This window comes from Erpetoichthys calabaricus, chromosome 10 (assembly GCF_900747795.2).
Source record: "Erpetoichthys calabaricus chromosome 10, fErpCal1.3, whole genome shotgun sequence".
In the NCBI taxonomy this organism is placed as follows: domain Eukaryota; kingdom Metazoa; phylum Chordata; class Cladistia; order Polypteriformes; family Polypteridae; genus Erpetoichthys; species Erpetoichthys calabaricus.
The window spans coordinates 77,075,205-77,091,062 of record NC_041403.2 but is presented as its reverse complement, the minus strand read 5'-3'; positions in this window follow the sequence as shown (position 1 = coordinate 77,091,062).

Here is a 15,858-nt window from a genome sequence, read left to right as displayed (position 1 = left end):
CAGATCCGCTGGGTCGGGCGTCCTGCACCAAGAGGTCATGAACGCGAGAGAGAGCATCGGCGTTGGTGTGGAGAGAGCCCTTCCGAGGAATGAGTGAGAACTTACAGTATAAGGCTGCAGGTCAAGGAACCACCTAGTTACCAGAGGGTTGGACTCCTTGTGTAGAACCATCCACTGTAAAGGTGCATGGTCCAAAACAAGTGTAAACTCCCGACCCAGGAGGTTGTACCTCAACTGTGTAATCGCCCACTTGATCGCAAGAGCCTCTCTTTCCACCGCTGCATACCTGGTCTCCCGATCCAGTAGTTTCCGGCTCAGGAAAATGATGGGGTGTTCAGCACCATCGACACTTTGGCTCAGCACTGCTCCTAGGCCTGTGTCCGAAGCGTCCATCTGGAGAGTGAAAGGAAGGGCAAAGTTAGGTGCTTTCAAAACAGGTGCTGACGTCAGGGCCTTTTTTAAGTCACTGAATGCAGCTTCTGTCACATCAGACCATACGACAGTGTTGGGGGCCCTCCTCTTTGTTAAATTACTCTAGGGCGCCGCTCTTTCCAAAATGCAAGGCACAAACCAGCGGCAGTACCCAGCTAAACCGAGAAATGCTTGGACCTACTGCTTGGTTCGCAGACAGGGCCATTTAAAAATGGCATCTATTTTGGACCACTGTGGCGTCACAGTACCACGACCCTCCAGGTAGCCCAAATATTTGGCTTCCTTCAACCCAAAAAAACATTTTTTTGGATTGATCCGAAGACCGGCCTCACCCAGCGTCCGCAATACTACTCGGATATGCTGTAGGTGTTCCTTCCACGTGCTGGAATAGATGACGACGTCATCTAGGTAGGCAGCACTATACAAGTTATGGGGGGCACTTTCTCCACCAGAAGCTGGAAAGTCGCAGGAGGACACAATACTGCCAGTGTCCACTAGAGGTACTAGACGCAGTCTTGACCTTCACGGAGTCCGTTAAAGGAACCTGCCAGTACCCCTTGGTCATGTCAAGTGTGGTCAAGTATTCCGCCTGTTCCAGCCTCTCAAGGAGGTTGTCCACTCGAGGCATAGGATAAGTGTCAAATTGGGAAACCTGATTAAGTTGACAGACGTCGTTGCAAAACCTCCAGCTCCCGTCAGGCATAGAAACCAAGACTATTGGACTGGACCAGGGACTATAACCCTCCTCTATGACTCCTAAGTCCAGCATGCGCTTGATTTGAAGATCCACTTCAGTCTTCTTTGTCTCAGGAAGATGATAGGGGTGCTCTTGGACTTTAACCCCGGGTTCTGTCACAATGTCGTGGGCAATCAGAGAGGTCCTTCCAGGTTTTTTGTCTACCACCTCCAGGACGGATGAGTTAACTGCTTCGAGCTCTTGTCTCTGTTGAGTGTTTAAGTTAGAGCCAAAGTTAAGGGTGTTGGTCTGAGCAAAGAATGAGCGGGGCTGGCCAGAGGAGGGATCAGGATTCCTTTCCTTCCACGGTTTCAGCATATTCACATGATATACCCGCTTGTTCGGCCGATGATTGGGCTATTCCAGCAAATAGCTGACAAGCTCTCCTTAACCTCGTATGGTCTCTGCCAATGGGCAAGTAGTTTAGAGTGGAAGGTGGGAACCAAAACCATGACCCGATCCCCCAGTTGGAACTCCCGGAGTGTCGTGCCACGGTCGTAATAGCGGGCCTGTACTGCATGCACCTCCTCCATGTGACTTTTAGGGTAGGTTGAATTTTCCCAAATCTTGCGTAACTGCACAATATATTCTAAAATATTAGTTGAGGGAAGAGCCTCTCCTTCCCTCCCTTCTTTCAAAATGTCCAATATGCCCCGGGGTTGTCATCCATATAATAATTCAAGCAGTGAGAACCCTGTCAAGGCTTGAGGGACTTCCCTGTAGGCAAAGAGCACGAGGGGGAGGAGTTGATGCCAGTTCCTTCCGTCCCCACTGACCAACTTGCGAAGCATCTGTTGGAGAGTCTGATTAAATCTCTCAACTAGACCATCGGTTTGAGGATGATACACCGCGGTTTTTAGATGCTTTATTTTAAGTAACTTGGCCGTCTCCCTGAACATCTCCAAGGTAAACAGCATCCCTTGGTCTGTAAGGACTTCCTTAGGGATACTGTCTCGTGAAAAGACCCCTACCAGTTCCTGTGCGATGGTTTTGGAATTAGCTGAGTGCAATGGAACAGCTTCTGCATATCGGGTTGCATAATCCACGAGGACTACTATATATTTATGTCCTCGGGCTGAGGGTTCCAAGGGTCCTACAATATCGACCCCTATATTCTCAAACAGGACATCAATTAAGGGAAGGGGAATGAGAGGAGCACGGTCCCTCCTAGGAATTTGCCGCAGTTGACACTTTGGGCAAGAGATACAAAAGCAGTGAACCTCCTCGTTAATTCCCGGCCAATAAAATCGGAGCTTATTTTGTTCCAATGTTTTTTTGGTGCCCAGGTGGCCTCCTAGGAGGTGGGCATGTGCTAACTCACAAACCTGCTGCCGGAAGGTTCGTGGAATCAGCAACAACTTCCATACCTCCCCATCATGTTCACTAACCCAATATAACAAATATAACCCTGTGGCATGGGCTGATTGGTGCGTTGGCCGTTGACTATTACCACTGCATTCTTTGTAAACTTCAGGCAGTCATCATTCCATTGCTCCCTTTTAAATGAGGCCGGCGTTTGTCCAAACTGAAAACCAAGATCAGAGAGAGGGTCTGGTCTGACCTCAAGGGGTGGGGAATTAGCCTGATCTGTCAAGGCGCACTCTGTTGACGTCACAGGTTGCGACGGACTGGGAAGCTTCCCATCCACCTCTTGGCTCCCAACACCGCTCTCCGCTGGCTTAGAACATGGCGTGGAAACAACCTACGACATATTATTCCCATCTGTTACTAGGCCCAAATTAGTATTGGAAGTGAGTAGTACTTCACTGCTTTTAATATTAGACCAGTCCCGCCCTAGAATCACGGCAAAAGGGAACTTTGGGAGGACCTCTACGGGGATCTTTTTTACCAGTCCTCCTTGGCTGATGAAACATCGGGCGGTTTTATAATACCGGATATCTCCGTGTACACAGGTTATACTGGTCTTTACATTTATGCATTGTTGCGGCAGTATGTAACTCAAATAGTGAGTCAAATAGGGCTTCCACTTTGAATCCATTAACAATTAACACTCCTGTATGAGGCATTGATAGAGGGTTTGAAAGTGCGCACAATCCACCTCCCCCTTTCCGCTTACATCCCACCTCGTCCCCATGTGAGTGGTGCGCCCGCAGACCTGGGGACTCTGGTGCAAACTCCGGCTTGTACCGAGGGAGCAGTTTAGCAGGGACATAACCTCCATGGTGTCTGCTCTCCCAAACTGTGAGGTTGTACTGGTGGTTTCTAAGAGCCTGATGATCTTGTCCATATTAGTGAATTCCCCCCAGACCGGCTGGGTGAAATGCTCAGGTATTTTATTAAAAAAAATAAAACAGGCCACCTTTTTTACTATTTGAAAGGTGGAACATTCAAAGGGATTCAGCCACCTTTTCCCAAAGAGCATCCACCTGCTCCTGAGTAGATCTCTCGGGATCTAGTTTCCAGGTCTGCAAAAATCTCACCTGCTGGTTTGGGGAATCCCCACCCTTCTCTGGGGCCTTGGCCCTGGTGGGGAGGACAACTGTCTCATCCGAGGAGGGCATAATAAGTCCCTGTCGCTTCCCCCACAGAGACCAGCCCAGTTCCATGTGTCCCCTTGACACTCTCCCTATGCATTCTATGTGGCCCGGAACTAGACAAAGGAAGCAGAGTCTGCACCGGTTCTTTCCAGAATCCGGGACGAACTCCCAACCCAGAAACTCGGCCCCGGTACTCTCCCATATGCTCATAAGTCAGATCCGATCCCATTTTCTTCTGGGATTCTTCCATCCAGCCGACTGCACCACTGTCACAAGAAAACTAAGAGACATGGGTAAGGTTTGGGGCAGCCACCCATATAATATTTCCCGGCTGCAAAATCTTTTAAAAGACAAAGACATATTCACACAACTGAGTCCAAAATAGAACTGAGTATCATCTTTTAGATGGCGGCTTTTAAACCCTCACAGGGGAAGTAATGTCATCAGGACCAGAACCAGAAGTGACATCATTGGCTACCCCAAAACAAGGCGGGATTTCCCGAGAATGGTCTGTAAGGAATTGAGAGAGAGAATTAGTGCACTTCACCACCCCCTGGTCCAGCGTGGAACTACATTTATTCAGGCTCTTTGGTTGTCCCCTAAACATGTGTGTGTGACTATATATATATATATATATATATATATATATATATATATATATATATATATATATATATATATATATATATATATATTATGTGTGTATTGTGGATAATTTAAGCTTTATTTTCACATTACCCATTTGTTATATTTAAGAATAAAGACAGTTGACCTAAATTAAATGTCTTCTAACATTCTAACCTTAGAAAATTGTTTGTGAATTTTTTCATTCCAAATAAGATTTTTTGCAGCACGTCAAATTCTAAGGCTATTAAAATGGAAGCTGGCAGGCTCTGGGTTAAGATGTGAATGTAATACAACTAATGAAAAACTGCATACTGTGCCCTTAACTAAGACATATGTTAAAAACTTCACTGAATTGTTTCACTATCCTTATCTAAATCATTAAGAGATTTTGTGGTTTCAGAGGTGCTTAATTAGTCTGGTATCATTAATGTTGTCCTACTATGTTTCAAATTTAAATTCAAATTTGCAAGTGCAAATTCTGTTATAAGAAACCTGTTAATTGAACAGTTTCAGAAAAAAATCAGGAAATGCACAAATTCAAAATATTAAAATTTGGTTTTTGGTATGAAGCCACACCTGCAAAACTATTTTAAAAATATAATTTAAAGTACGCAGTACAGATGATATATTTAATTTTTCATTGTATCTTATTAAGCAAAACAACATATATTGAAATAATTGGGTCTTAATAGCAATACTGAAGATATAAATCCATACTTATTGTGGAAAGACATGCACCAATTTAGAGATTAGAAGAAAATAACTGACATCCTGCCAGTCTTTAAGTCAGATCTTCTGTGGCTACTAAGAAAATGTTGCCAACTTACTTCTCATCTCCTGCCTTTGATGTTTGAATTGGATTGAAAAGTCCAGTTGGATTGTAGCAAAGATGTGTAAAAAATCTTCTTAAACAGCTTAGTTGGAGAACAGTCAGGATTTTATCAAGTCCAAATTACTAATCAGGAACCAAAACAAGTGTTCAAAGCCTGAATTGATTTTCCTCGAGGTTTTTAAAGTTACTTCAACACTAGATATTACTGTAAGAAGTGTTAAAGTTTGGACACTTGCTTAATGCAAGCAGCCATCCAATATACTGTATCAAGGACACAAAAATAGGTGGCCCCATGAAAAAACAAGTACAGAGAATGGTGACATAATAGTGCCATTGAAATATAAAAATATAACAATAGCTTTCAAGAAAAATAATCAAAACAAAGACAACCTTATTCTTTCTCTATCTCAAATTCTCCACAGAATTTTTGTTCAGGGCATGCACTGCACCAACAACACTGTACACCTCATTGTCAGCACTTTCCTTTCCATAACAACATACAGAACAATTATTAATAGATTTTCTCTGTGTCACTTTTTAGTTTGTGCTGTGTGTTTCTAATGTCACAATGACCTCCCAGTTCCACTTTCATCAGTGTCAATCCATATCTACTATATGCTACTTAGAGCAGACTGTTGAATAAATAAAATACTTATAGATTTTTGTGTATTTTAATACTTATTCTTGTGTATTTTAATACTTATTCATTTTAATTATTTATATTCTCATATTGAGATTACAATAGAAAATATCTGAAAATTATTTACTTCTTTAAATCAAAGTGAAACTGTCTAGTGATCATGTGATCATCAATACACTGTAAATTTTAAATTAGAATTGATCAGTTGTAGACATAATGTTGGAATTCATTTAATAAAAAAAGAAACGAAAAAAGTCTTTGATTTATATGAACACATTTTATGATGCGGAAAGTGTTTGACAAGGTATATTCACATGCTCATAACTCAAATTGGCCAGTTTAGTTTTTCCAATAAAACTAATGTGTATACCTATGAAACATTGGAAGAAACCGAAGTACTTTGTGAAATCCCATGAGGCAAACTGTACATGGTGCCTCTACATAAGCAGTAACCACACAGAGATTCACATCAAAGCCTGTGAAGTTGTAAGGCAGGTGTGCCAAGCACTGTGTTTGACACATCAGTAAGTTTCCATAAGTAAATTACAACTTTTAGCTTGAATAAGACATACATTGACAGACACACCTTAACGAGCCCTAAGATAGTCTGCTGCACTTCCTAGCTCTTGCTGACATCTGTGTCTGTGTCTCATTTTATATTTTAATTTGCATTTGCTGTTTTTTATTTTTATTGTTATGATTATTATTATTTTATGATCATCCAGCTTCAAATCTACTTAGTTCTGTTCAGGAGTACAAAGGCTAATAATGATATAAAACAAATACTGATTAAAATGAATGAACCCTCTAGATTTTATCATTTAACATGGGGGATGGACTTAGGAGGGAGCCCCTGGCCTTGAATCATGGTTCTAGCCCCTCCTACATGTTCTGAGAGAACCACAAGAAACACTAGTATGCAATGTCAAAGCTTAGGAATCACCTAAACTTGAATAGGCACGACAAAAATACAACAAGTAGTCTGAGAGTATGAAATATGTGTATGGATAGTAGGAAAAACAACAGAAACTTCATTTGAGATTATGAGTGATATATAGAGAGAGGGAACACATATATTTGATAGCTACAGTATCAGAGCATAGAATGCCATGTCACATATTAAAAGCAAAAAGAGTCCCATCCTTCAGCTATCATTTTGAAGATGAGATTGAAGGAGAGAGGGAGGAGAACATATCTAATACCCTTATTCTGGCACCACATTACTTTCACAATATCAGGTATATTCAGCCAATAAGGGAAAACTAAGAAAAAATGTTAGTTTTTCTCCAGTTTGCAGACTCTGTACACTTTTGTCAGGCCAACAATAAACTTTACCTGTTGATCAGTAGAGATACAACCTACTGAGTATTTCTAGGAGGCACAGTTTGTATCATTTCATTGCCAAGTGACCTTTCCAAGCTAACTGATTTGTCAACAGCAACATTTTGCTCATTCATGTAAAGTGCGGGGGAACTGTTTTATTTTTGAAAAGGTAAGTTGTTGTCAACAAAACACAAATACTTGACAAGTAGGCTGCAACATGCTTCACTTGTGTTCCATTACCATGATTTTCCATGATGCTTTTTAAATAAAGGTTGTGATGATCTGTACATTTTAATGCCAGGCTTTTCAATCATTACATGCAATAAGTGCAAAGAAAGCCAGCAGCTCGTCATAACTGACATCAGACCACATGTACACCCTATAATTTGATATCAGTGTGTTGTGTCAGATGAGTTGCTATGAATGTGTGTTGGTCTCAATCACAATTATAGCTAATATCCCATCACTTATTAACTGACTAAAATTATGTAAGGAATCTCCTTACCAAATAGATCTGCCTTTCAACCTGGAGATTTTTAAATGGCAGCTTTGAAAGTTGCCAAAAGCTTTTTCTACACCACAAACATTTAAAAGTAGTATCAGAGCTTACCTTTTGGGCAACATCAACACCAAACTAGAATCTATAATACTGTCACTGACCAGAACTGTCACTATTATAACATGACAAATTGCTTTTTACTTCATTTGCTTTCTGGACTTACAGCCCATATTTATGTCTCCTGCTGCCACAAATGATACCTAAATCTTGGGGATGACTGTATGCTTGCAACTAGTGGTGGACGAGTGATCTCAGTAATAACAGAAAAACGATTAAAGTGGACTGTATTGGCCAATACAATGGCACAAATAGTTCTTTAAAAAATAAATATTTTTTTATAAATGCTGTTTAAGTTCAGGGCCCCTGTATCTCATGGGGCCCTAGGCTGCAACCCAGGTTAGCCTGTACAAAAGTTCATACATGGTTTGATGTATTCATATTTTCACTGATCTTCCTCCTGATCTTCACCCCCTTCCAATGGAGAAAAATTAAGAAGTTCATTTTTTTTAACTACAAATTTACCAAAAAACAAAAATCAGAAAAGATTCATTATTCTTGTATATAAAAGAAATGTCATCATCAGTTCCATTGCTTGACTAAAGCAGATGCTGTAATTACAATTAGATGTGCCAGAACATGTGAATGGTTACCAATTATCAGGAAATAATTCCATGCAAAATATTTCTGAGCCATACAGACTCCTTTAGATTTGGTCATTGATATCATCATCATATTCCACAGAAACATTGTCCCATACGTGTCAACATCAGCTTATGTAAGCCAAGACAAATGATTCATTGTAAATTTTATTAAATATGAAATGGGCAAATTCTTGAATATATTAGCAATTTCCACTCATTGCTTTCCTTAATTTTGCATTGTGCTCTTCACATGCACACAAGCAAAATACAATTACAAACTTTTCTAATTACATATTGAATACACATAAAGATGCAGATTAGATAAAACACACAGCAATACAAAGCCATTACAAAATGAATGTCACAAAAGAATCCAAACAATATACAATCTATTCATTAATACCACTGATGAGATATGGCTGGTTGACCATAGAGGAGAGCAAAACTAAAGCTATAGTTAGCAGAAACCCTGAAGAAGATGAGCTTATGGGGCATCTTAGATAGATAGATAGATAGATAGATAGATAGATAGATAGATAGATAGATAGATAGATAGATAGATAGATAGATAGATAGATAGATAGATAGATAGATAGATAGATAGATAGATAGATAGATACTTTATTAATCCCCAAGGGGAAATTCACATAATCCAGCAATATTAATTAAAGAGTGATAAAAACACAGTGCAAGTTAAAAAGTGCAAGGTGGAGAGTGCGAGGCAGGTATAACAGTCAATTACAGACAAAGTCCTAGAGACCTCAGCTAACTGGCCCTCCATTCCTAGTATTACAGTATATAAGCTTATGCTGGACAGTCTAAGAAGATGATAGAATCTTCATCAACTTTGGATTCCAAGGCACCAGTATTTAGATGTCTATTAAATGGGTTGGAAAATTGCTTGGAAGTGAAGCAATGGAACCAAGTGTCACAGTAGGGTACAGAGAAGTGAAACAGAATAAAGCAGGGGTCGGCAACCTACAGCACACGGAACAATTTTCAATGGCACTCTGATTGAATTGAAATATAGAGAAAAAATATACTTTAATTACAGCGCACGCATTCGCACCCTCACCAACATTTTGCGAATGTGACTCACATATAAATGGAAACCATGCATTCAATGCAGGCCATGGAATGTTAAAACCAACCTCTTTTTATTATATTTTAATTACAGCGCATGCGTTCGTGCTCCACATCCTCACCTACATTTTGCGCATGCGACTCACATGTAAAGGGAAAACGTGTTCACTGCAGGCCGTAGTACGTTAAAATAAACCTTGTTATTATTAAGTAATATACTGCCCTAAAATGACTCATAAAAGACAAAAACTTAATGTTCGCTCTTTTCAAGACTTTGAATTTGTACAACAAAAGGATCGTGCTGTGTGTGGATTATGCTGTGAAAGTGTCATGTGTCGTACGTCAAGTGTACAAGGACATTATCAAACTAAACATCAGTCCACATTTAAAAACTCTGATGATAAAAGTGAAGCTATAAAAAGGACTGTTTCTGGCTTTAAGGAACAAACTACTTATTTTAGTCAAATAACTGGAACCAAAAATAAAGCCACCAAATGTAATTATAAAAAAAATTAACAAAACATTCTTTTCACATATGATCCTATGTATTTTAAAATGTTGAATGAGCAATAATATAAGATCTGGTTATATAATTTTGATACTATATATAACAAAATTGGTAGAATTATGTTGGCACATGGAATACATTTCGTAACATAGGGTTGGCACGACACCGCTAAAAGGTTGCCGACCCCTGGAATAAAGGATGGTTAGTAATAATTCTTAATTATTGTAAAACTGATATGTTTTGTACAAATGAATAACAAACAGAAATGCAATATACACAGCTAATTGCAGCTCTAATCAGGATATGCTAAACTAAAATAATTAAGCTTGGATTAAAAATATCTTATACAATCAGGAAGATCACACATAACACAACTTAAAGAATGTAATGCTGAAAGTTTGACTTCCCAGGTTTTGTTAACCCACGGAATCATTAGTAAACCACCATCTTGAGGTTGTAATGCACACTCTATTTTTGTATATAATGATAAATTCAGATAAAGAAATAGGGTCTAGGCCTTGTAAAACTTTATATGTAAGAAAGAGTATTTTGAAATCAGGTGTAAACTTCAATTTAAGGACTTAAGAAATGGAACTAGTTTCTAGTTCTAGCGAGCACTCTTGCAATAACATTTTGAAACAACCAATAGTGCTGAGGGCAGTATGGTTGCACAGAGGTAATGCTGCTGCCTCTCAGTAAGAACACTTATGTTTGCATCCTGTGTCCTCCATGCACTGAGTCTGTATGTTCTCCACATGTCTATGTGGGTTTCCTCCAGGTACACAGCTTTGCCCTTGCTGTCGAAAGACATGCAGGTTAGGTGAATTGACGATGCTAGTGATGACCGTAGTGTGAGATGTGTGTGTGTGTGTTTGTCCTGTGATAAACTGTCCAGTGTGTGTTCCTGACCTGAACCCTATGACCCTGGTCTGGATTAAACAGGTTAGAAAATGACACGTCAGTAGTGTTGTAGTGTTTTAAAAGAACTCTGAGGAACACCATATTTAACTTCTGAATATACTGACACATTTCTATATATACTGATTTCAATATGATAAATTTGAATTAAACCACACAAGGGCAGTGCCTGAGAGCCCAATGTAATGTTCGATCCTAAGGAATAGAGTGGCTGATAGTGTTGAAGGCTGCACTTATATAAATCTATCAACATAATTGCTGTAGCCTTTCCTTCATCATAAGATATTAAAATTCAATTTATAATACAGATTAGTGGTGCATTTGTACTGTGACCAGTGTGAATGTCAGACTGGAACTTTCAAACAGATTGTAATGTGTAAGGAGAGACTTAAGCTGCATGGCGACTACTTTTTCAAATACTTTATAATGAAAAGGTAAATTTAAAATAAGTCTATAATTATTGTAAGTATTTAGGTTTATTTTTGATTTTTTCAATAAGAATTTGATAATTGGTAATTTTAGCACATTAGGACTAGTATAAGTCATTAAAGATCTGTTGAAGTTGTTAACAATGAATTTGATTTTTTCCAATTTCAAATAGTATATAACATCAGTTACCCACTGATTTAACAGAGGCGGGTTAGGATTCTTCCAATTCAGCAAGACAAGTCTACATGCTAGTAATGAGGTAAAGGCAATTACAGTTTGTTTGTCCTCCTCCACTTTAAGCCATTTTGGGAGTCCAGCAAACACAACTGTTAAAGGGTTAGGAGTGATTGTGACACCAAAGCTGTCTGATAGACATTTAAACATTTTTGTCCAGAATGATGTTAATTTGGTACACGCCCAAATCACGGGGCCTAGTGAAGCTGGAGCTCGATTGCAACATTCACAGGTTGGATCTTGCCCTGGAAACATCTTGGAAAATTTCAAACGAGATAGATGTGCTCAATAAAAGATTTTAAGTTGAATAATTGAATGTTTTGCACATATGGAGCTAGAGTGAATTCTGTATGTGGTTGCCTTCCACTTCATTTCTGAAATGTTGAGTAAGAGATCCTTTTCCCACTGTACTCTGGGATCTTTAAAGGGAAGGAACTTTTAAAATGTTTTTATATATTATAGAAATGCTGTTTGAGTCCCCAAGACTGATCAATATCAGATTAGCAACTTTTAAACAGTACGCAGTACTTGTTGTCATCTCTTAATCTGGTATAGCAGTCAGAGTGAGCCACAGAAACACCTGTTGCATACACTTTTAACACTGTCTGTCTATTCAGTTACAAAGACTTGTAACTTTGTTGCTCTCCATCTATGCTCTATTTTTGGCATTCTAATTTTAGAGCTTCAGTGCTCCCATTAAACTGAGGAGACATTATATGTGCTTTGATCCCCTTATTTTCTTGTTCTTTTTCTAGTTAACATTACTATCAAACTGATCTGCATGACTCCATCTAAGTTAAACATAAAAAAAGAAAAGTTCTGTGTTTTCTCGCTCTCTACTGTATCTTTCCCAGTTAAAACATACAAAACAAATGCTTATGTTTTTTAATCACTTCCAGCTCATATAAAGGTAAATATGTTATTTATGTCAGTGCAAAATATACTTTACATTGGGCCCTAGTGCTATAAAGAAGAATCTACCCCTGCAGACATGCCATTAAACCCCAGAGGTAGAAAAAAGGTGTAGAGAAATTGGAAAATCTAGGATCAGTGTCTTAATGATGAACGCCGGCTGCCCTAGTGATTTACATTCTTTTCCCCAGGTTCAGATAATAAAAAGGTTTTCTAATCCATCATGAGCAATGCTTTACTTTAATTATAGTGCTACCACTCTTTCAAAATTAGGTTTAGCAGTACTATTTAAAGTTTGTTTACCCATTCCCCTTACAGGACAAGAAGATACATTTAGTTTTTAAATTATTATAGTCATCACTTGGAAAATACTGTTTTTGCAACTGGAAAAACAATAAAAAAACACAAAATACTGATGTTTCCATACCTAACAATTTACAACACATTGCCGCTTGTACTTTTATGACAGGCAGAAACATCAAACAGGACTATACAGTGAAATTGGCTTATGTTCTACACTATACACTTTTGAATGGTTTCTTTACTTTGTCTTGTGTCCATTTCTAAAAATGATGACCACCACCCAGTTAGCCTGTCCTGTCTCTACTTTCCACGAAACACTGAAGAGAATCTACAGTGAAGCAAGTGAGAGGTCTGTGGCAGTGCAGGATTTTAAAATAAAATCAGTGTGGCTCAGGTTAGTGGGCATAGTGTTGTAAAGCTGTGTGGCCGTAGGATATCTGGTGGGGAGGTGAGCTGATTGTTTGCTAATGTGCAGGCGCAATCAGCTCAGCTGTTCCCCATTGACACTCAGTGGGTCATTTGACAGAGCATCTGCACCTACAAGGTATAAAAAGCTCCTGGGATAAAAAAGAATGGGAGAGAAAGTGAGAGTGAGATAGCGTGTGGATGGAAGGATGGACGGACAGAAGGACAGACCAGATCGCTCCTGTTGCACAGTTGGAGAGCAGGCGCGATTGCGGAGCTCCTGGGGTCCCATGGATACTGAGGTTGGTGTAGGGAAGACGGAATTGGGCTCCATGAATCCTGGTGGATGCTTAGTGATGGTGAATAGGAAAGAAGTCAATTAAGTGGACCGTTTTTGCCAGTGTCTATACCTTACTGAGTATATCTGGATGAAAGGTGAGTGGGGAAAGATGAGCGAGAGAGCACTGGGAAGGAATATAAAGGCAATATTGTGTTCGGTTTTAACCTTGATTTTCATTAGATTATTTAGTGTATTTTAATTTCCTCACAAGTGCACTTTATTTTATGTATTGTTTATTTATTTAGGAAGAACATTTGCACTTTGTTTTGGACAATTTATAGTTTAATAAAAAATAACATAAAGCAATTTGAACCAACCTCTGTTGTTATGTATCCTCATTACACTAGTCCATTTTGGTACATGAGTATCAATATCTGGGTGTAAGAAGGGGTGATGCCAGCTGTGGACAACCTGGGCATCACAGACACTTTAGCCAAAACAGAACAACAACATGTGGTGCTCTTATCATCTCCAGCTGTGTTTCATCCATCTCTCTTACCTTGCTACTGCACAGCTTTAAATCATCTCAGTGACATCAGACACAGAGATGGACCCAAACTCAGCCAATGCTTCTGGCACTGCCTCTTCCAATGAGGGCCAGTCCACCAAGTTTATGAGGTCCTTAAATTGTCCCTTTCCACCTCACAATGATATCCCCAATATTTATTCACCCTTGTTGAGAATGTTTGGGGTGATGTTCCACCTACACTTTCTAAGTTATTTCAGTGGTTTCCCAGATCTTTTTTTAAGGCTCTCTCAAAATCATTCTCCATTACTTTGCTAAACACTCTAAACACATTAACCACACAACAACATTTGTTTCATGCCGTTCCATGCTTCCGTCTTTGCAGTCTCTGTCTCAAATCTGAATACCCCCCTGTTACAATTGGCATAAAAGGCTCTTTTCTCCAATTTCTGTTATAGCTGGTGTGTACCAACTTATCTTAATGCTGCTGACATTACAGGCACCAACAACTATTTGGCCACAGCTACTTGCACCAACCTCCAATACTAAGGTCTTGAACAGTCTTAACCTAGACTGTATAGCCATGGCCTCTCCTGAAAAGCAGAACAACCTCTTCTTGAAGTGAGAGTTGAGCTCATTCTGAACAAAGGCATCTGCTAGCTCTTCACTACACCTTCACTACCCATTTAGATGTTTCAGGTCTATCCAACTAACCAACGACAGCCACAGAAATTCAATAGTCTGTGAATTCATCAATCAGATTCAGGTCAACCAGGCCATTCTTTCCAATCACAACCTTCCAGGTATTTCCATCATTTCCCATGTGACTACTGAACTCTATCATTTGATGTACAGTGTCAGCAGATAGTACCATTTTGAATATTATATCTAGTGACTCTATAAAAGTTGAATATTTTAAGTAGTTTCTCTGAGAATACACACAAAGAAAAACGAAAATTTTAACTGAAACAAAGCTCCAACTATAGAATATTTAAGTTCCATTTGTACTCGGGCACAGACAACTGCAGGTGCAGTCGCTCACAGAAGATGTGTGGTCTGGTCTGTTTATAATATAATCGTTCAATACGTGACAATGCATGTTTGCAGAATCCCCAGATTTTTCTTTTCCTTTGCCTTTATATTGCAGATATTTCCATTTCCGCCCACACAAACTTTTATTTTTGCTTAGGGTCTGGGAGATGCATTGCTGCAAATGAATGTGCTTTTAATGATGGATTGTATTAGCGAAGGTAGTGTCAAATTGCTTTATACAACTGTTCTTCAAATTAGACTATGCCTTCTTGTCTAGCGCATCCACATTTGACGCACACAGGTGTGTACAGAAGTCACAAAATTCTGGAAACATTCAGTCTTCTGATGTAAGGGTCTGCATACCATAACTTCTGATAAAATTTATGTCACGCGCACCCTAAAAGACTCTAACAGCGATGCTGATATGCCAAGTATAGATGAGCCTTTAGCCAACAGTTTATAAATATACCTACACCCAACTGGGGCATAGACCACCCTTAAACAATCAATTTGGTTCCACTGCCAAGAGTCAATGGAGGCTTTGATTGGGGCTCTTGAGAGACTGAGTGAGGAGTCTGAGTGTCTGGGCTTGTGAGTGTCCTAGATAAAAACCAAGATCCAGGTCTTTAATGACCTCTTAGGCACAGCCATCAGCAATGTGTCCGTCTACAGAGATAGTATGAACCTTGTCAAGAGGTTTACTTACCTCGACCGTGACATTCATGTCTCTGGTGATTCTTCCTATGAAGTCAGTAGGATTGGGAGGGCATGGGAGGTCATGAGGTCGCTGGAAAGGGGTGTGTGGAGCTCCCAATATCTATGCAAAAGGAAGAAGGTCCAAGTCTTTACAGTCCTGGTGCTTCCCATCTTGCTATATGGTTGCGAGACATGGACGCTAACCAATGACCTGAGATGAAGACTGGACTCCTTTGGTACTGTG